Source organism: Chinchilla lanigera, unplaced genomic scaffold (genome assembly GCF_000276665.1).
Source record: "Chinchilla lanigera isolate Chin_1 unplaced genomic scaffold, ChiLan1.0 scaffold00065, whole genome shotgun sequence".
NCBI lineage: Eukaryota > Metazoa > Chordata > Mammalia > Rodentia > Chinchillidae > Chinchilla > Chinchilla lanigera.
This window is the reverse complement of record NW_004955466.1, coordinates 4,421,414-4,443,262: the sequence shown is the minus strand read 5'-3', so window position 1 is coordinate 4,443,262 and position 21,849 is coordinate 4,421,414. Positions and strand designations below refer to the sequence as shown.

The 21,849-nt window shown below is 37.3% G+C and overlaps 1 protein-coding gene across 1 annotated transcript in view; it reads left to right on the top strand.

Annotated features, from left to right (window-relative positions):
• Fut8 (fucosyltransferase 8 (alpha (1,6) fucosyltransferase)) overlaps positions 1-21,849 on the top strand; it is a gene marked incomplete at its 5' end in the record, with an annotated part of 233,529 nt that overhangs the window by 38,680 nt on the left and 173,000 nt on the right.

The following is a 21,849-nucleotide window of genomic DNA, read 5'->3' as shown; positions in this document are numbered from 1 at the left end:
CTGTGGCACCCTACTGAGCGCGAGGCAGAGCGGGCCTCCTCGGGCGCAGGACGCAGACTGCTCTCTTTGTGAGTGTTGCCCAATTCATGAATTTCTTCGCTCATGCATATTGTTGTAAAAAAGACTTTTTGGACAAGAAAGAGAACATGAAATCTATTAACTGAACTTATGAATTTAACAGTGAAAATTTCCTTTCAGTGTTCTTGTGTTTTAGGAATGCGAAGTCTTTTAAAGTATCTTTTCAGCATTTAATGTGTTTAGTTAAGCATGATAATGTATTTGTTACATAGTGCCAGGTTCACAGAAGTTGCAAAATAGATGTTGTTTCCTTTAATATTTATATTCATTGGGGCATGGTTCCAAAATGATACTCATAAAAATTCCCTTAGGAGGTTTAAGAAACTACAGATATTTATGGCACAGATACACAGATCATGTACACAAAGAATTTTATGTATTTTTTGTCATTAATTCCATGGGATAGAATTGTTGACTCAAAGGATTTAGTTATTCTTGAAATTTTTGATTCATTGAAACAAATTCCATTTACAAAGTTTGTACCAATTTATACATTACCTTTTCCATATGTTTTATTTGATCTCAGTATTCTTGTACTTTTAATATTTATAAAAAAGATTTATTGAGTTTATTTCTTTAATTATGGATGAGATTCAGTATTTTTCATAATTTACTTGGCATCTGTATTTCTTCTTCTATCTCTACCCTACCTTCCCGGTTTTTCTAATTAAAACTTTAAAAAATTGTGATAAAGATATATAACAGCTCACCATTTTGACGGTTTTTAAATGTATGTACAATAGAGTACTGTCTAGTACATTCACATTTTTATGCAACCATTACTACAGACCACCCATAGAGCCTTTTCATGTTGCAAAATTAATTTCCCTTTCCCAGATATCTGGCAAAACCATTCTACTTTCAGTCTGCATTAATTTGTCTATTCTAAGTATCTGGTAAGAGTAGAATCAGCCAGTATTTGTCTTATGACTGGTTTATTTTAACATAATGTCAAGTCTTATCAATGTTATATCATATGTCAAAATTTCTGTCTCTTGTAAAGGCAGCATAATACCCAATTGTATGTATATACCACTATTATGGTTTATATGTAGATGTGCCTCACAGCCTTAGTGTTCAGAGGCAGGACCTTTGGAGGGCGGTTGCCTAGTAGGTGTGATGTGGCTGGCTTATTGTTGGGAGATGGGACATGATGTAAGAGGTAGTGATAGCCTAAAGTGGTGTATCTCCCTCCCTGACTTTTCCTTGTGCTCTGTGAGTCCTGTCCGCCATGACTAGGGCAGCTTTTTCTCTGCCACATGGTCTTTGGAGCCAGCCAACCAAGTACTGTAGCCATGAGCCCAAGTAAACCTCTTTTTGTTTAAGTTGTGGGTGCTGGGTATTGTGTCCCAGTGATGGGAAAGTGACCAAGGCAGCTGCTTTGCCTTTCCTGGGTCACGGATACTTGGATTGTTTCCATCTTTTGCCTGTTGTGAGTAGTGCTGTTGTGAGCGTAACTGTACAAATTCCCTTTTGAGATGTTGCTTTTGATTGTTTTGGAAGCAGAATTGTTGGATTATGTGTTAATTCTCTTTTTAGTGCTTTTTTTTTTTTTTTTTAAATCATTCTATTTTCCATGATGGCCTCATCATTTAACATTAGCACCAGCAGTGCACAAGATTCTAATTTCAGTAGAAAATGGCGTTGGGGACAAGGAGATTCTGTACATCTTTTGGAAATGGAAAGGTGACCAAGAGATGGAAGAAGAGAAAGGGACAAAGGGAAGGGGAAGTAAAATTGATCGTTACTTTATGTACATGTAACAGCTTCCCAGGATGAGTGCAATCCTTACGTACTGCAAATGTGTGCAGATAGAAGTTAGAAAGAGAGAAGCTTTTGTCAGAAAGAGCCTTACAAAAGATTCTCATTTCTCCACATGTTCACTAACACGTAGGATTTTCTGTTATTTTGATAATAGGTACCTTAATGGGCATATCTTACACTGTTGATTTGTATTTCCCTAAGGGGTAGTGATACTGTGTATCCTTTTATATACTCAGTGGCCATTTGTGCCTTTTAGAGAAATGATTGTTCAAGTCCTTTACCCCTATGCCTTTTCTGTTCTGATTGCATTTTTAAAACATGAATTTTTATTAGTACATGTTTGCAGTACATAATGAGTACATTATGTGGGAAGTTGGTACATGTGCATAACACACCTTAATCCTTCCTGCTTCCCCTTCCTCTTCCATCCCTGCCCCCTCCTTTGCCCATTTCTGAATCAGCGTTATTTTGTTTTCATTGCCGAGTTTTAGGAGTTTCCTGTGTTTTGGATATTAATCCCATGAACTATTTTAAGTCATTTGTAATTCTGTAATATATTTTTTTTTAGGATAGACATGAGGAAAGTACTATACATACTTGGGGGAGGAGAGGATATAGTTTTATATTTTTAGCTTTATTTTGTGGTATGATTGGCATTTAAAACACTGTACATATTTGAAATGTACACCTTGATTAATTTTGACATGTGTACTTTTTTGTTGAGTTTTCACTGCTGGGACATAATAGCTGATATACACAACTTCAAGGAGAAAAGGTTTGTCTGGCCCACAGTCTCAGAAATTTTAGTCCCTGGTTGGCTGTCTCCAAGGCAGAATTATTGTGGAACGGTATGGCAAAGGAAAGCTGCTCAACTCAGAGCATCTGGAAGGCAGATTGCAAAGGAAGAGTCCCAGAGCAAGGGTTCAGGGACTAGATGTGGTCCCCAAGGTCAGCCCCCATGACCCACCTAGCATCATGCTTTACTAGTCTCCTAGGCATTTCTCAAGCCAATCAAGTTGACAGTCAAGGTTATCCATCACCACAGTTAAGACAGTGAACACATTTATTACTCCACATTTCTTCCTGCCTGTTTGTAATCTCTTCCTTTCTATTTACTGTCCTTCCCACTCCAGGATCTGTCACTATAAATCAGTATGTTTATATGAAATTTTAAAAAATGGAAGCTATAATTTGGGGTGAGGGATGACTTGTTTTCCTAACCATAATATTATTGAGATTCATGTTGTTGCATGTTTCCTTACTTTTTATTATTTAGTGGAATTCTTGTGTACACCAGTTTGTGTCCAATCTGGGAATAAGGACCATATAGTAGAACTAAATAGGAATTTTAATATCAAGAATTATTTACTATGATTAAAGAGTAATGTTAGATACAATATAGGGTAACTTTATATGGTGCCCCAGGGCTGAGGGAGAGTGTCCAAAGAGGCCAAAATTTGAAGGGATTCAGACTTCATTAGAGAAGATGTTGTTGAATCTGTTGGACAGTGGAGAAGTTCATAGTTTGGACAGTTTAGAGGTGGTCTGGAGTTGCTAGAGTCCCAACAGCAGAGCAAGGGGATTGACAGCTGGTAGAAAGAGTGTGAAGTAGAACTCTAGGTGCCAGAGAGGACAGGATACAGTATAGGCTGCACTGGAGTCTTACAGAGTTTTGTTGATATGTGTCTGTCTGGGACACAGGCAGCTGTATACTTAGTGTAAGTGGGGGTTTGTACAGAAAGAGTAGGTTCCTGAGCTGACAAAAGGCCTTCAGAGTACATAGGGAATCTGATTTCCATGTCAAAGATGATGTAAACAGCTTATTGCTAGGATGAGGCTACAAGGGTGCAGAGGAATTATTTTCCATTAGTTGCTGGGAGAACATTTACCAGAAGTCTTTATACCCACGCATCTAAAACCCCTGCACCCCCAGATTCCTGCAGAATATCTAAGGAGAACCTCCATTTGCTTAAGTGTCCCTCCTGTACCCTCTACTGAGAAACCTTAACATGGTAATCATGTTAAAGAAAAATACTTTAGAGATAGCGTTTTATTGCACAGCATATATTGAAGGGTACATTTAAAGCTGAGGATAATAAGTTGGTTACTGATACAGGTGGATATACCATCATTTACTTATCCATTCACTTCTTGATGGACATTTTGGCTTCTTTCTACTAATTATTAAGAGTAATGCTATCATAACATTAATTTACAAATTTCATTAATGGACTTGGGCATGTTTTCATTTCCTTTAGTGTAAATACCTAGGAGTGATATAGGTATGTATGTAATGCTTTATAAAATTGCTAACTAGTTTTCCAAGGAGGTTCCATCATTTTTGTTCTTGTAGCAATGTATGAGAGTTCTTCCATGTTTTACCAACATTTGGTATGGTTATTACTTTTAATTTTGTTTAAACCTTTTACCTAGTTGGAGGGAAGGTAGGGCAAAGAGGTGAAGTGGGGACAAAAATGATCCAAGTAAGTTATGTACCAAAATGAAATCCATTAATCTGTATAACTGGTGAAAAAAAGAGTGAGGGGAAAACCTCCACCAAACACCTGCTGCTATGATGCTGGGGAAAAAGACCAAGACACCTACCACCACCACCTTTTTTTTCTGTGGTATTAAGGATTGGACCCAGGGCCTCCATCCCCACTACCCTTTCTATTTTTTTTCATTCTGGGTTAGGGTTTCACTAAGTTGCCCACACTGGGCTGGAACTTCAATATTTCTGCCTGGGCTTAGGGATGAGCTCCACCATGCTAGTCTCCATTATTATTTTAATTGACTTTTTTTTTCTTATTTTTGAAGTTTGAGAGGTCTTTATATATTTGATAAAAATCTTTAATTAAGTATGTGCTTTGCAGAGCGCTCTCCCCCATGTGCCTAGTCATTTCATTTTTCTAACAGTGTCTTTTCTAAGGAAACATTTTAATTTTGATGAAGTCCAGATTATCCATTTGTTCTTTTCTGAATCATGTTTTTGTATCTAAGATATATTTGCTTAATCCAGGAGAACAGTGTTTTTCTCCTGGACATCTTGTGGTTTTATGTTTAGGCCTATAACACATTTTAGATTAATTTTTTATAGGGAACAAAAGTTTTAGAGGGTCTGTTTTTTTCTGCATAGAATTCAGGTTATTCTTGTATCATTTGTTGAAATAGCTGTCCTTTTGACTTTTTCAAAAGTCAGTTGTCTGTGTGGGTTTATTTCTATTTTGTCACATCAATCACTTTACCTATCTTTTTTTTTTTAATTTTTTATTTTAAAGAGTAAAACAAGGATAACATAATAATGGGGGGACTTAGCATATTACAGACAAAATGGTAGGAAATTATCAATAGTTATCATTTTACATATTATTATCTACAAAATAGTTTCTCAGGAAAACAAATAGACAAATAATAGTGAGTTAGAGACAAAAGAGGTAGGAGATTATCAAGAGTTGTTGTACTATACTTTGGTATCTTCAAAGTGGCTTCTAAAGAAAATAAATAGAGCTATACATGAGTGACCTATTGAAAAATCATTAACTATTCTCAATGGTTGTTGTAGGAAACACATAATAATAAACATACGTCCATTTATGAAATAGGATAGGAACATTACAAACTTTACACAGTTATGGATAGATTAGTAGGAAAATATCAATGGCTGCTGTAATACATGGTGGTATCTTCAAAGTGGTTTCTCAGGAAGACAGAGATATGCAAGAAGGATCTAATAAGTAGTTACAGCCTAAGGGTTGTCAAAAATAGCATATTACCTCCTCACCAGTGACTCCTTTCACTGAGGTATGATGGCTGGAAGGAAGGCAGGATTGAAAAGAAGGACCGAGAGACTTGCACCTGTGTCTAGCAACATGCTGTTTTCTTATTCCTCCATAGTCATGATTACCCAGGACTCCTCGCTGGAGATGACAGTCTGGCCAGAGGGAGAAGGCAGACCATTCCCCAAGCCCTCTCATTCCTGTTGGAGTAATTGGTAGCATGGGTCTGAGCTCTGGGGCCTGCACCTCAGAGGGCAGACCGATCTCCAGTGGTCTCCTTTGCATCCAGGGCATGGCCCATGGGGCCTCTTAGGGCAGTTCCTCTTGAGGTGGCCTGGCTTTTAACAGTGGTAGCAGATAAATGCAGTTGTCGAGTTCTTCTTGGAGCCCCGGGAATCAGACCTGGGATCTGTTTCTCTTAGTGGTGCAGCAAAAGCAGCTGCTTTTTCTCGGTCTCTTTGTTTTCTCTCCTTGGCCTCCTCCTCATCATGGCTATAGAATACTGAGGAGGCAATTCTTACTAACATCTCAAGTGAGCTATCTGGGGTGAAAGCCATTCTTTGTAGCTTTTTCTCTTCAGCTTCCCATTGCTTTGGGACCCCACAACCAGTTAGTGTCCTCTCCCCAACTGTCAGCACAGGCAGAAGGAATCCTGCTGCAGACTTCTCCAGAGTTCCACCACAGCCTGTACTGTCAGGGGAAGAATGGCTTCCAATGAGTCTCTGCAGGTATTGTGCAAGGTCCTCCTGGTTTACAGCTTGCGAGCGGCTCTCGTGAACCCAGTCCACTGGACCTCTGACTCCGTGGGCTTAGTCTGCATTCTCATGTTCTCTGAGTCCTTGTTCAGTAGCTGCTCCTCCGCTTTCTCTGGACCTTTCTGGTTCCCAATGGCAGGAGCAAGAGTGACCTGTTGTATGGCATGTATTCCCAGGGGTTGTTCAAAGTTTCAATGATTCACACACATCCGTGGGTGGGCAACTGCAGTCGGTGCATGGTGGGCCAATTGTGTCACTGTTTCTCTGTGTCATGATAGCATGACTCCCCATGCGCTGGGGCCCCCCCCTCTGGGAGCCACCAGGCAGGAAGCTAGCCAGCCGGAAGACTGGTGCTTCCCACCCGAGACACTTTGCCTATCTTAATGACTCTATTACTGTGGCTTTATAAGTCATGAAGTCAGGTTTTGTTTACCAACTTGTTCTTTTTTTGGTAATAATTTTGGTGGTTATGCGGGTTACTGTTTGTTGCTCTCAGCTCCAAGTATACCCTTTTTTGCCTGATTTGTGAAAATGGATCAGGCCCTTTAAAGCATTTTGCCAGCTGGCACAGTGTTACGCTTTGTCTGTAGAGAACACTCGGAAGACACTGCAGAGCAGTTTTTCTTTTCTTCTCTGTGTGTACTTGGCAGACTTGAGCAGCATATTCACCTTCCACAGTGTCAACCCACATGGCTTCTGCAGACTGTCCTTACTGGTACGAGGGTCCTGACGTGTTCAGAGGGCAGCAGTGCCCAGAAGCCAGTGACCCAGTGCTGGCAGCTTCTCTTATACTCTCAGGAGTGTTTTGGTGGAACACTTCTGTGTGAACTGCTTTTACTAGTAACCTGAAGAGTAGATTTCTGTCAAGTTCTGAATGGTGGGTTTTCCAGCAGATTATTCTGGAGCAGCTTTAGAATAGCTTCTTTACCTTTCAGGGGGTCGGGGCTGGGCCCTTTCCAACAAGTTGTACATTTCAGCCATGGGATAGTTAATGATTGGTGGAAGCCCTTGCTTTGGTGTTCTGCCTCAGCCCTAGGGAGTACTGGCTTTTCCTGCATTAGATTTGTCTTCTCCTTAGTTGTTTTCCAACCTTGTCTTATGGTTAATGATTCTTTATAATAAATTGTCCTTTTTCAAATTACTGTGTGGCTTCTCTCTCCTAACTGGATTTGTCTTACTTATCTGAACTTTAGAAGCAGTTTGTAAATATCTTTTTTAAAGACCTACTGTTTTGGTTGGGATTGCACTGAAAATAAATATATTTGGAAAGAATTGTCGTTGTAACATATTGAATCTTCAAACTCATGAATAAGATATCATTTGTTTAGATGTTCAGTTTCTTTCAGCAGTGTGTTTTGGTCTTAAGTGTAGTTACTGATCTTCCCATATTTTGTTAGATGTATCCCTAAGCATTTTTGATGCTTTTATAAATGATATTTAAAATATCAATTCTAATTGTTCATTGCTAACATATAAAAATGCAATAAATTTTATATATTCACATTGTATCCTGTAACCTTGCCAAACTTACATATTAGTTCTAATGACTTTTTTTTTTGCGGGGGGGGGGTTCTCCGGTACCGGGAACCGAACTCACAACCTTGCACTTGCCAGGCAGGTGCTTTTGCCGCTGAGCTAAATCCCCAGCCCCAGTTCTAATGACTTTTTGTAGATTCCCTTGGATTTCTAACACAGACAAGCATGTATTCTGCAAGTAGAATTTTATTTCTTCCCTTTCAATCTGATGCTTTTATTTCTTTTTCTTGCCTGACTTCACTGGCTGGAACTCCTAGTGTGTAATGTTGAGTGGAAATGCTGAGAGTGAACATCTTACAATCTTGTTTCTTACCACAGAATGAAAGCAGCCATTCTTTCACAATTAATTATGATGTTAATTGTAGATTTTCCAAGATGCCTTTTAACAAGTTGAGGAAATTCTTGCTATTTGTAGTTGGCAGAAACTTTAAAGTATCAAGAATGGATGCTAAATTTTGCCATATGCCACATGGTTTTTCATGTCTGTTGAACATTCTTTCTTTCTTTCTTTCTTTCTTTTTTTTTGCTTAAGCTTATTAATATGGTAGATTGGATTTTTAGAGAAGATTGGGCCTATTCAGGATAGTACGGCTATAGACTAGATTTTCAAATGTCAAAACAGCTCCACAATCCTAAGATAAACTCACTTGGTTAGGATGTATATCTGGTTTTTTGATATTGCCCCACATTTCACTGATGCTCTTTTTATTCTTTTTCTTCTGTTTCATTTTGGTTTAGTTTCTGTTGCTTTTTTTCTAGGTTTGTTGTGTTCTTACACAGTATCAGATTGGTTTATTTTGTCACAGATATTGTGGTTTTCATCTCTAAAAGTTTAATTTAGATCTTTCATGTGTCTGCTTAATATTTTGAATATGTGAAATACATTTAAAATAACTTACAGTACCCTTATCTGCTAATTCTAACATCTGTTTTAGTTTTGGATTGGTTTCAGTACATTGATTATTTTGTTCATCATGATTCATGTTTTCCTGCCTGGAATTTTTTTTTTTTTCATTTTTGAGACAGTGTTACACTATTACCCAGGCTAGCCTCAAATCCCAGGCTGGCTCAGTTGATTATCCTGCCTTAGCCTTGTGGGGAGCTGGAAATAAAGGCATGTGCCACTGTTTCCAGATCTAGTAATCGTTAATTGGATGATATGTATTTTACCTTTATTTAGGCCTTAGCTACTTTTTGCATTACCAGAAATATTCTTGAGCTTTGGTGTATAATTATTTGGAGATAATTTGAGGCTTATGTTTATGATTTATTAGGTGGCCTGGAGCAATGTTCAATCTAGGGTTCATTATTCCTCACAGACTGTGGCAAAACCTTCCTTAATTAGTGCTGGTGGGAACAGGCACTGTTTCTGGCTCTGTGTGCTTGTCAGCACTATTCTCTCAAAATTTTTCCAAGTAGCTCCTTTCCCAGCCTCCAGTATGGTTGAGTTGATCAGTAAATACTGTGCTGAATACATGAGATACTGTTCAGATCTCTGGGGGTTTTCTTAGTGTTGCTTCTCTGGTACTTTCTCTTGGGTAGATGCCTCAATCTTCATGGACTCTTAGCTCTTCTGTTTCATCAATTGAGGGAAGCTCATTAACTCTTGAGTTCTATGTTGATTTCTCTTCCCTGGGCCGTAGGTTGAAAAGTCTTTGAAAGTGGTAAACTGGGCCAGTGATAAAGTTTATATTCGTACCTCTCTGGAATCACCATTCTTTTTTTTTAAGGGTGTCCAGTTTCTTAAAACTGTTGTTTCCTTTAATATGCCTGGCTTTTCTTTGTTGTTTTTTCAAGTAGGTGGACAAATCTGGTTTCTACTGCTATATCTTGAGATATGTATTTTTTACTTTTATTCTTAAACCCCATTATTTTTGGTGATAAAGATAATTCAGGTATGAGAGTTACCTTTTTCTTATGTTTTAGCTCTCACTAATGTAAATATATATTGTGTACAAATTTGTATTGGCAATTAAAAAAATTGCTTCCCCAAAGCAATTATTCTGCATTTATAGTACCAAGGTTTTAAAAGTATTTTATTTTCAATCTCATTTCTAAATAATGAATTAAATGTAAATTATAAGTTGTGCTAATGGAATCTAACCACTGAACTGCGATGTAGGGAACAGAGGAAAGACTGAGAACAGTCCAGGGAACACATCCTGATGAAATACGTCAGTTGTTTCCGATGTAAAATTATGTTCTGACATTCCTGGATGGGAAACATCTGTAGGAAGTTTTAAGCTTCATTGGGGAACTGGAGAAAGAGCTGGAAACGAGATGATTTACAGGAGGATTTTTGTAAAGCATGGAAACTTACCGAAAGATTGAAAAAGACAAGTAAGATCTAACAAAATGGGGCTCAGAATGAAGTTGGAGCTGGGCAGTGTGTCTTAGGACTTTGGCTCAGTGAGAAGAGTTGACCTGTGAAAACTGAATTTGAATACTGTATTTACCACTTGCTAGCTGGGTAAATTTCTTAAATTAAACTTCTGACTTTTCATCTAAAGAATAAACATAAGAATATTTATCCCAAAGACTGTAGTGAGGAATAAATAGAATCCATTACATAAAACTGCATAGCAGCATAGTTATGTGCTTAATAAATGTTTGTCTTGGTCTTTATTTTTTTTTTTTAATGACCAATAAATAAGATTTTTCTTTGTTTTTTGTACTGGAAATCGAACTCATGACCTCAGGCTTGCCAGGCAAGCGCTTATGCCACTGAGCTATATCCCCAGCCCCCTTAAATGACCGATACAAGCTTTACTTTTCTTTTAAACATTTACCTAGTGAGTATCTGAACACAGACTTATCACTCATAGTTATCTTGGACTCCATCAAGAGGTTAAAAATGAAGCAAATTCCTGCTGTATTGACCACCTGGAACTTTTCATACTTTGGAAGAAAGTGAACCAGAGCACTTTTAGCATATGACTGTACTACTACTACTAGAAAATGCTAGGCAGGAGAAAGGTCTAAGGGAGAGTTCTGATTTGGAGAAGGATAGTGGAAGTTTTTGGTAGGGTTGTGAGGGTAACAATGTAAGAGGGCCAGCAGAAAAATTCTCTTTCTTTTCAGTGTCTTTGCAGTACATTTTTCAGTCATTGGCTTTTTAGCCCTCCTTCCCCAGTCAGTCCTTGATTCCTAATAGTCAAAATAGAGGGACCCATTATCTTAGTTACAATTTTAAACAACTTCTAGCACTTGATTTTAGAGGACAGGCTCTTTGTGTAACTTAAAAGAACAAATACTTAAATGTTTTATAACACTGGAAGTTCTCAGTCATTGTTCTCTGCCTTCTTTGTACTGTTTTGGATCTGCAGTGTAGGTGCTCTATAGTAGAGGAAACAGTAATGTGTGATAATGAAAAGCTTCAGTGTAGACATATGGCTGGAAGGGAGATTTGAATAGGGTTTTGCAGCAGCTATTTTAGTTGATGACACATCTTCAACTTCGACTGCAATTGACTTTTTCATTTGCTTCATCCTTGTGTGGTAATTCTATAGTAGAAGGCAAATGAGACCATTTTTGATAGTTGGTTTGCAAGGTTTAATATGTGCATCCAGCCTTCTAAAACCTCCCTGTGCTTTTTAGAGAGCTCAGCTTGTGACTGAAAGGACAAGCTACTCTCTCATATGTTTTTAATGCACTAGTTGTTCCCTTCAGCTGCTGAACAGTATTTTTTGCCTTATGATATACTTCTCAACTGTATGTGAGCCAGTCTCCTGAAATATAATCTGTACTTTGAAATTAAATTTTCTTTTTTTTTTTCTTTTTGGCTTTTTTGAGACAGGGTCTCACTGTGCTGTGTTCAGGCTGGCCTTGAGCTCACTTTGTAGCGCAGGCTGGTCTCGAACTCACAACGATCCTCCGGCCTCAGCCTCCCAAGTGCTGGGATTGCAGGCGTGTGCCACCATGCCTGGCTAAATTAAATTATCTTTTATCTTTTCTGAACACATAAATCTGTTTGTTACCTGCTAGTTTTCCTCTTGTTTTGTGGCTTCCTGTGTTTTTCTTACTTAGCTTTTAATTTAAATATAGCCTGTATTTTCCATTGGAAAATATTGATCTGTTCAGATTTAGGAAAGTATGAATATTTGGCATACCATATTGATTACCATATTATTGGGGTATTTCTCCCCACGTTTTCAGAATACAGCACAAGAGTGTGTTTTTCATTCTTTCCAATTGAGCTCTGTATGGTCCTTGCACTTTTTAAACCAACTTGAACAGGAAAAAATACATGGAATAGTATACCTGCTGTTTCTTCATATAGATATAAGACCACCACTGTGGGACATACATTGATTTACTGTTAAGGCTCTCAGAATACATGTATCAGACATAATCAATATTTTAGTCATGTATTAAGTATTTTCTTAAATGATGAGAAAGTTACTATTTTATGTTACTCAGCAAAACATGAAGAATTTTCAATAATATTATTCTCTCTCTTTGATAGCCAGAGGAAATCAGACAACAGACCTATCTAAGACTAAATGGTGACTTACTAATGAGAATATTTCTTTGTATTTCTTTGCTGCTAAAACCTCATCCTCCTTCATTTGTAACTTTTAATAATAAGAAGTTAAGTTTTAATGTTCTCATTTGTCTTAAGATTTGGGGAAGTATCTGTTCAGTTTCAAATCTTAAATTTGAGAAAGCTGAGATTCCTTTATTTCTCCTCCCCCCAAATGTCCATTTACACTTTTTTATTTATTTATTGATTGATTGATTGTCTTTTTGAGACAGGGTCTCACTATGCAGTTCAGGCTGGCCTTGAGCTCACTTTGTAGCCCAGGCTGGTCTCAAACTTGCAGTAATCCTCCTCCCTCAGCCTCCTGAGTGCCGGGATTACAGGCATGCACCACCACGCCTGGTCTTTTTTTTTTTGGTAGAAATTCCTGTTATTTACAGATGGAAATAAAAACATACAGTTGAAAAATCTTAGCCATTGAGGGTTTTATAAAATTTACAGATTAGGTTTTTTTTTTAACCAAAAAAGTTCTTTTTGAGACAGAGTCTTGCTATGTAGTTTAAACTGGCCTTGAACTTACTTGGATCCTTCAGCTTCAGCTTCCTATGTGCTGGGATTTTCAATATGTGCCACCACGCCTGGCATCAGATTAGTTATTTTAAAAAGTTCTATATACTTAAAAAAATACCCCTTTTGAATAATTATCCAGAAATTCCTTTTGTTAAGTGTTAGCAGTTTTATCAGTAAATGCAAAGTGGAGTATACATTTGGAGTGAAGAAGGATTCTACATGTTGGCTTTTGATATTGTCATACATGTCATTTGCATCATAAAATTGTTTGTAGTTGTATAAAATAGATGGCAGTGAAACATAAAACACAAGTTCTTGCATAATTAACAAGGAGAAAGTGTACTTTCTCATCAAAAACGTTGAAACTCCAAAACCTAAGGAAGTCAAAAAGCCTTTTGCATTTATATACTTACTAACTTCAGGACAAAAACAAAATAATATTAATTCCTACGTATAGTTAAAATAGCTTTCAACTGTGAAGAAGACCTTCTATCAGATTTTTAGTTTATTAGATCTACTTTTGATTATTATTTTAAAAAGTAATTAGTCCCAAGAACACTTTTAGAATAGCTGTAGAGTTGCAGATGTAGTGAAAATAGAAGGTGCTTTGCTTTCCTTTTGTATCTCTTTCCCTCACCCCCAATACCCCAAATTTAGATTTAAGTTGTTGGTAAGCTCAGAATTCCTTTAACTGTAGTGCCATATGTTTAGCTGCATGCAGATGTGATGATTATATGTGTCTTTTCATTAAGTTTCTTGGAAACTTTTAGTTTTCCTGCTGCTCTGTGCATAAATGATTTTTATAAGCTTGTAGCTACATTGGATTTTATAGATATACATGTATTCCACACAGTTTTGTGATTATTTTTTTTTGTACCAGGAATTGAACTCATGACCTGAGTTTGCTGAGCTATATCCCTGTCTAGTGATTTTTTTTTTAAAATCAAGACCTAGATATCTACTGAAACTACTTAGAGGGGTAAATCTGAACTAATGTTGACATTATTACAAATTGGCTGAAAATATCTCTGAAGTCCTGTAGTGATTTGTTGCTAGATCACACATAGGGAAATCTGAAGTGTTCTGCTGAAGGCAACAACTTGACACTTCCAGCTAGAAGACCAAATGAACTATCGCTGTGTTTGGATAGCATTACCATGTTCAAAGTGATACTGTCAGAATGTTCAAAGGAGGATTCAGAGCTGTTTTTACCTTTGAGTACAAGTGGGTAGATGAAATGCAAATATGTGCATTAAAATAAAAAGCAACCTATGAAAGTGTAAGTAGAGTGGGATTTAAAACCTCAGACTCAGGAACTCTTTATATCTTAAAGAAATTCAAAAATCTAGACCACCTTTCTTCTTACACATTAGGAAACAGATTCAGAGAAATAGAGTGAGTTACCTTAAGTTATGGATTAAGTGGGAGGTTTTTAGATCTTCTTAGGAGCAAGTTAACTTTCCATTTATAATTTTGGATGTCAGCTCACTCTGGCTGACTGATTATTGCAAGTACCTTTACAGAGGAACTGCTGGATCTTTTCTCATGTTAGTCTAGTGGGAATATCAGCAGAATGTGGACTTACACAGTGGGTTATTTTTGGAGGGTAAATTTGAACAGAAACAATTTCAGAGTGATGAAACACATTAAGACAGAATAAGAAAGCTATTACAAAATTGCATTATTTTAGAAACAGTAAACAAAGAAAAAAAGGAAAGAATTTATGTAACATTTTTTTTATTTGACATTTTAAGGTTGGAGAAAGATACCAGAAAGAAAGGAACCTAGAAACAGATAAGGGAATATATCCTGCATAACAGGGATAAAGAGAGTTTTGGTTAGCTGTTATTATTAATAGATTTTATGATGCTATATAAACATTAAACATGAAAGCTTGATATACCATAGTTTAGTAAAAGATTATGATTACTAGTTTATAGATCAGCATTGTCCAGTAAAAATATAATGTGAGCTACATGTGTAGTTTTGAGTTTTCTGACAGTTTTAGTTTTTTAGCCTAATTTCAAAATACTCATTTCAATAACTAATCAGTATAAAAATATCAGTGAGATAGTTTATGTTCTTTTTTAGTGCTCTTTGAAATTCATGTGCATTTTATATTTACAGCATGTCTCAGTTGAAACTATCCACATTTCATACACGTAATGGTCACACTTGGCTTCTAAGCATCTTATTGGACAATGCTTTTATGTATTCCTAGAAAATAAAAGATTAATTGCAGTTGTTTTGTTCATTAAAAATTTCTGATTAAATTTTAGATAGGTGGCTTATTCTTCCTCTGTGTATAGCAGAGTGGAGGTGTTTGGGGGTAGACCTTCTAAAAGTAGCTCGCCAAATAAGAGTTACTAGGTTTTGGGTTGCTCACCTCTCCTTCTCGAGTTGGATTCCAAGTGCTTCTTGTCTGGAACAAGCAATAAGCAAAAAGCAGTGGCAGAGTTTATTTGAAACCGTAGAAGTGAAGAGTGAGAAAGAGACTGGCCCTGCAGAGTGAGTTTGGGCTGAGTAAGAGGAAAAAGTAAGATAAAAGTATACCCTAGAGGAGGCAGGGCAGGTAATGTGAGGAAAACCATGATAGCAAGCTCTTTTTGGTGTCTATATCTTTTTGTACCGTCTAAATCTCAGTGAAACCCATGAGAACTTTTACTTACAGGTTCTGAGAGGCCGTGCTGGGATCCCGTGCCTCAGGGTGGGGTCAGGCTAGGCATCCTATTGAAAACTCGCAAGTTCTGGTGAGGAGTCCGCATTCAGGGCTTTGGGAACTGTTGTGCACTTGTAATCTGGGATCTTGTAATTAACACCCCAGCCAGTTTTGCCACACTCTAATCTCCTATGCCAGTGGGTTTCTATATGTTTTGCTTATTTGTATCTTAAATTCTTTTTCCATGTCTGGAATGTTTTCTGCTATTACTTGTGTAAACAGGTTTTTATGTCCTTTGTGCTGTCTTCTAATTTTTGCTAATTCCAATTACTTCAGTATTACTGTAGTCCTCTTTGAGTCATCTAGGAGCTGTTGGATCTGTTTTTCATGTTCCCATTTTTTTGTTTGTTTGTTTTGTGAGTCGGCTATGTAGCCCAGGCTGGCTTTGAACTCACAGCGATTCTCTTGCCTCAGCCTCCCAAGTGCTGGGATTACAGGTGTGCACTACCGTGCCTGACTTCTCTGTTGTTTTCAAGATATATTTTGTGCACTGATCATTGAACATAGCCCTGTCCTTTAGGTCTGACACTCTGTGTGCATATTGGTCACTTTTGCTGCCCACATTTTCAATCATATTTTAATTCTCATGGATTTCTGTTTGGAACTTTCGTATGGATTCCCATTCTTTTGTATGCTAAGCATTCATGTTTTGTACCTCTTTGTTTAGCTCCACTAGCAGTTTATTAGTGTCTTCTCTATACTGTGGATCATTTGTTTTGTTACAGTCATTATGTAATTAGTTATATATTTTTTAAATTCACCAAGCACCTTATAGATCGGTTTTACCTCCCACTGGTACCCTTTTGAACTTACCTGCTGTATAGCTTATGATTTCCTTCCCATCAGTGCCCCCTGTACTGGGCTGGGGATTTAGCTCAGAGGTCATGAGTTCAATTCCCGGTACCAGGAAAAAAAACAAAAACAAACAAACAAAAATGCCCCCTGTACTAATTTTAGGGGAGTTGGGAGTTTTTGGAGGCCTTTTGTTACCTTGTTCTTTCATGTTTCTGTTTTTTTAATTTATTTTTTGTGCTGTTTTTTGTTTACTGATTCTTTGGCCCAGTGCCCCATTCTTTGGGTGCATGCCTCGGTATTATTTATGACCCACTGAGCAATCCAGGTATTGACACAGAGAGAAGCCGTTGTGGCCACTACTGTGTTACCTTGTCTATAGTAGTAAATTCAGCAGTGAAAATGGCATCAAGTATCAACTGGATATTCGCACTCTCCAAACTGCTCATGAGCAACCCTTCACCAAAACAGAGAGGCCTCTGATTTTAGTGAAGACAACTGGGCCCCTCCCATACATTGACTTCACATAATTCAGAGCGCTAATTTCTGTTGGATGTTGGCAGCAGTGCAAAAGCTCAGATGTACCACTAAAGTAAATGCCTTCTTTTTTAGGACTGTGGCCTCTGATGTTCACTCCCACGGAACCTGGCTTTCCACAACAGAATACAGCCCCTGTGATCTTCCTGGGCTGAGCCTAATCCTCTCAGGCAATATGAGGAAATCCCTATTTAGCCTTTATCTTCTACACATCTATCTCCCAAAGCCATCTCTCATCTAGTCTCTGTGGGAAGCTATCACTTCAGTCTTGAAGTGAAATTCTCCTCCTGGGTATTGGTCTCTTGTTCTATCAGGTTGGTTGGTCTATTGGTTGTCAGCTCTCTTGCTATGTGTGAGGAGAACTCAGGGACTGGAGTCAGGGTGCATAGTTTCTGGGTCCTCCTGACTCCGGCATGGGGCCCAGTGGGTATTGGTGTCAGCTATGGGATGGAGCACATGATTCCTGCGTCCTCCTTGCTCTGGCATGGGATCCCACTGGGCATCAGCGTCAGATGGGGTTGGGATGTACACTATCTGGGTTCTCCTGGCTCCAGCACAGGGTCTGGCAGGTGACAGTGTCCTCCCTATGCTTAACTTCTAGTCATTTAGAAATATTTGTGAAAGTATGCCTAGGCCATGTTTACATGGGAGTTGCTCAGTTTTGATGTCAAATTGTTTTGTATCTGCTATTTTTGTCCTCCTGCTTCAAGAAATTATCCTGGGTTATAATAATTCAGGTTTTGTAGTCATATTGGTTACCTTGAATCCTATCTCTGTACCCTAAATAGGCCTATGACTTTGGGCATTTTAGTTGAGGCTGACACAAGAGATGGATGTGGGCATTCAGATCAGAACTAAAGTAATAATTTGGATTTTGACAGTGGTTTGATGATGAAGTATTTATTAGAGGGTGTTCAAGAATGATCTGCGGGAATTACCTAGCAGGCTTGTTAAAATACAGAGTTTTGCATTTGTGCTTTTGTCTTCAGAAACTCAAGACACTCTTCATCAGTATCTCCGACCACAGGACTTTGACTCTGTAATTTTATAAAGTTAATTATAATTTTTACTCATGATGTTTGAGAATTATCTTTTTAATTGAGTCTTTCTGATTATTAAAAAATAAATCTAGTGATTTTTAAATGGTTGTTTTTCTTTGGTAAGTTTTCTGTTTTATTATCAATGTGGTAGAGATTTTTTTTCCATTTCAGTTTTTATACATGGCATGATACATATGACTTTTTTAGGACAGGGAGTTGATATTTATTCATCAAACAGTATAGTGGTTCTTTGGTTCATATATCCAGTTTGTCTGTGGTTTTGGAATAGATGGCCGTGGTGGTGTTTGTCACCTGATGCATAGTTTGCAAACAAAACCAAAATTTTGCCAAATGCTTCTGTTTGCAAACAAAAATGGTCCTGAACCAAGATGCCACTGTATTTAGTAAATATCACTACTTAGTAAATACTAATGTTAAAGTATATTTTTAATGTTTTCATAAATCATGTTTAAATCAATTATTCAAGTAATATCTCTTTGAATAGGTCAAGAAAGGAAGGCAGATTGAAAACATGCTTTTGTTGGTTACATAGAGGAGGGAAGAGGTGGTTTTGTGGTGCTAACTAGCAAGAAAAAATAACTGCAAATAATTTATATTTTATATTTTTATACTATGAATAATTAAAAGCTGATGGAAATTCTCATGGAGTTTCAGTCTGGGTCATTTATTACTCATCTTAGCTAGTGAAAGAGTCGTATTGGAATGCTGTCTCTGTGCTTTGTGACTGTTGTTTTGCTTCCTAAGAACACTCTTCTTTTGGATTTGTCTACGTTGGCTTGCTGTGAAGTCTGATTCTACTTTATAGGAACTCAATTTCCATGTGTACAGTGCTTCACTTACACCTTCCCTTACTTATAGATTCTTCAGGTAAAGTTTTAAACTTTCTTCAGATCATAATTTTATACTTCAGTGTTGGGAAGTTTGCCATTCATAGAGCCTTTGCATTGGTATATTTAACCTCCAAATCTTTTTGGCTCTTGCGTCTACTTTAATGATTCTGATGGGTTAAGCAGCTCTTTAAAGTTTATAGATTCGTTCACTTTCAGAAATTAGTTCACCAGTGTTTTGTCATTGTTAATGAAAAAGGTAGTACATTCCTCTTTTTTATTTTTTAAACTTATGCTTGGACTAACGAGTTAAAACATTTTAACAATTTTTTGTAAATACAAGACATAATTTTACATATTTAAAATTCAATCTAGTTGGTAGTATAATTATGCTCTTTGTATGTGGGAACTTCAGTCATGCTATTTAGAATTCGTGTAAATTATTAAAAGTTTTAGTAGACTTTTTACTGACAGCCTTTATCTGACCTTTCCTTTAAAAGTCTTACTCAGCGTTTTCAGAAATAGCATATCGGACCTAAGGAGCTGGAATTTTTGCCTTCTTTAATGACAGATGGAAAAAAATATATCCAATGTTGATAATATACATATATGACAGAAGAATTATTAACTGCTTAATGGTATATTCCATAACTGATACTTAAAATATGTTCCTAGGAAGGACTAACTACATCCTGATTCCTGGGGGAGACTGTTAGGAAGGCAACATCTCAACATAACTCTTTCTAAATTACTGAGAAAGTTGATTAGATCCCCAGGTAATCCTATGCACATTAAAGTGTGAGTGACATTTGTCAGTTTGAGAGGGGCTTGGGAGAGGGGGAGGAAAAAGGAAGAGTTGCTGTTATTTTAACCACAGCCATATGTCACTTAAGGAGAGGGGTAATTCTGAGAATGCATCATTAAACAATTTCTTCATTGAATGAACATTATACAGTGTGTTTACACAAATTAAGAAGGGTACAGTTTCACTGGGCAGTATAATCTTATGGGCTTTTTATTGTATATGTGATTCTTCGTTGACTGAAATGTCATTCTGGAGCACTTGACTAATTTGTCTTGTTAATGTGCTTGGGGCATGAGATAGGACTGGCCACTTGCTCTAAGATAACTGTCAAGATTTTCTTGGGAATTGAGATTTAATCATTAGATACTCATTCTTTGGCTCATAAGGGATTTCTATTTTTCAAGAGCTTTTATTGAAAATATAAAAAATTGTGATAGGAGTAATGATGCTATGAAACGCAGTTTAAAAATTGACTGCATTTTTGCTCAGCTGTGGACTACAGTGGAGAGAATTTTTGGGCAGAAAATTACACCTTATCTCTCATGTACCCCCCCCCCCCCGCAGAGCTTCTCAAATTGTGATGAGTATATGAATCACTGTGGGGATCTTGTTAAAATGTTTGATTCAGATTCTCTGTGCCTCCATGTAAAGCCTGAAACTGTGTGTTTTTTTTGCTCTTTGTTTTTTTCTTTTTTGAGACAGCATCTTCTATGTAATCCAGGTTGGTCTTGAACTTATTGTGTAGCCTAGGCTGGTATTGAACTTGCAGTTTTTCTGCGCCAGTCTCCCAAGTGCTGGGACTGCACACTGCCTGGCTTAATTGTGTATTTCTAACAAGCTCCCAGAGAAGGCTGAAGCTACTGTTTCCTAACCCAGACTTTTCTTCTCCCTTTCCAGATTTGAGAACCACAGGTTTGGCTTGAATCCAGTATTGGATCAGGGTTATGATGGTTGAGTTCAGAGTGATCTTATAGTAAGAGCTTGTTGTAAGCCTGCCTATGTAGAAATATGCTCAGCCGTGGTTTACTAGAGGGGCGTATGCCTCTTGAGTAGGTTGAGTTTTGTTTCACAATTTAGTGCTGCCCTAGCTGCAAAGGCGTGCCTATTACTTGTAGTTTTCCTAGAACGTCTGAGGCTTTTCAGTAATTTTGTATACATTCAAGGGAAATTAACTGGAGATAGGCTAAAATAATGCATCAGACAACTTGTGAAAGTCATTATTGTTCTTAGTTATCAATAGTCTTTATGATAGGGATATCTGTGGATTTCAGAAGGTATGTTTAGTTTTGAATTTGATACTGATTATATTTCCCTGTTTGTGACAGCTTTATGTACTTAGTCATCAAAGCAGGGTTTTGTCTTAAGCCAAATAATTGTAGTCTTCCTTAATGGAACTTTGAATAGAACTCAGATTTATTAAGTTATTAATTGGTCTTTATATCTAAACTTTACATTGCCATGACATAATTGATCACATGAATGAAAAGGTAAGCTTTTATTTAGTTGCCATCCCTTGAGAACCTCATGCCCCTCCCTCCTCCTGGATCTCTGCTCTTGTCTTTACATAGATTTCCAAAGGTTCTAGGTAATTTCTTTTTGGCTGTTGATGCTTATGTGAGTGTTCTTAAAATTGTAATTCAAGCTACAGATAGACAATTTATCTCTTAATCACCTGGGATGAGAGTTAAAGTGAAAGTTAAGGACTCAGGGGATTCCCACAGAAGGGAGGGAAAGCAGTTCAACTTTAGGATCCTAAACAAAGCATTTTGTTTGACATGTGGAAAACTTGCAGGCACACAAATGCTCATATTTGAATATTTATAGAAGGTGATCTGTCAGAATTACTGTTATTTTAATTTGTCAAGCCTGGCTGATTGCTGCAATTGGATGTTAGTTGAATTCTAGATGAGGAACTGGAAGTATGTTCTGAAATGGGGTGTGCTTTTTTGGCCTTGAAACTATCTGAATATTTCCCCCTCTCTCCTACACCCTTTTAAGCTTTGAACCTTTTTGTCTTAGCCAAGTCTTTGTGTTCTTTTTTAAGAGAAAATTTAACATGGGGGATGACTATGAAGATTTGGATTTTAAGCTAAATCTATTCATATGTAGTGATCAAGAATTATTTATTTATTTATTTATTTATTTATTT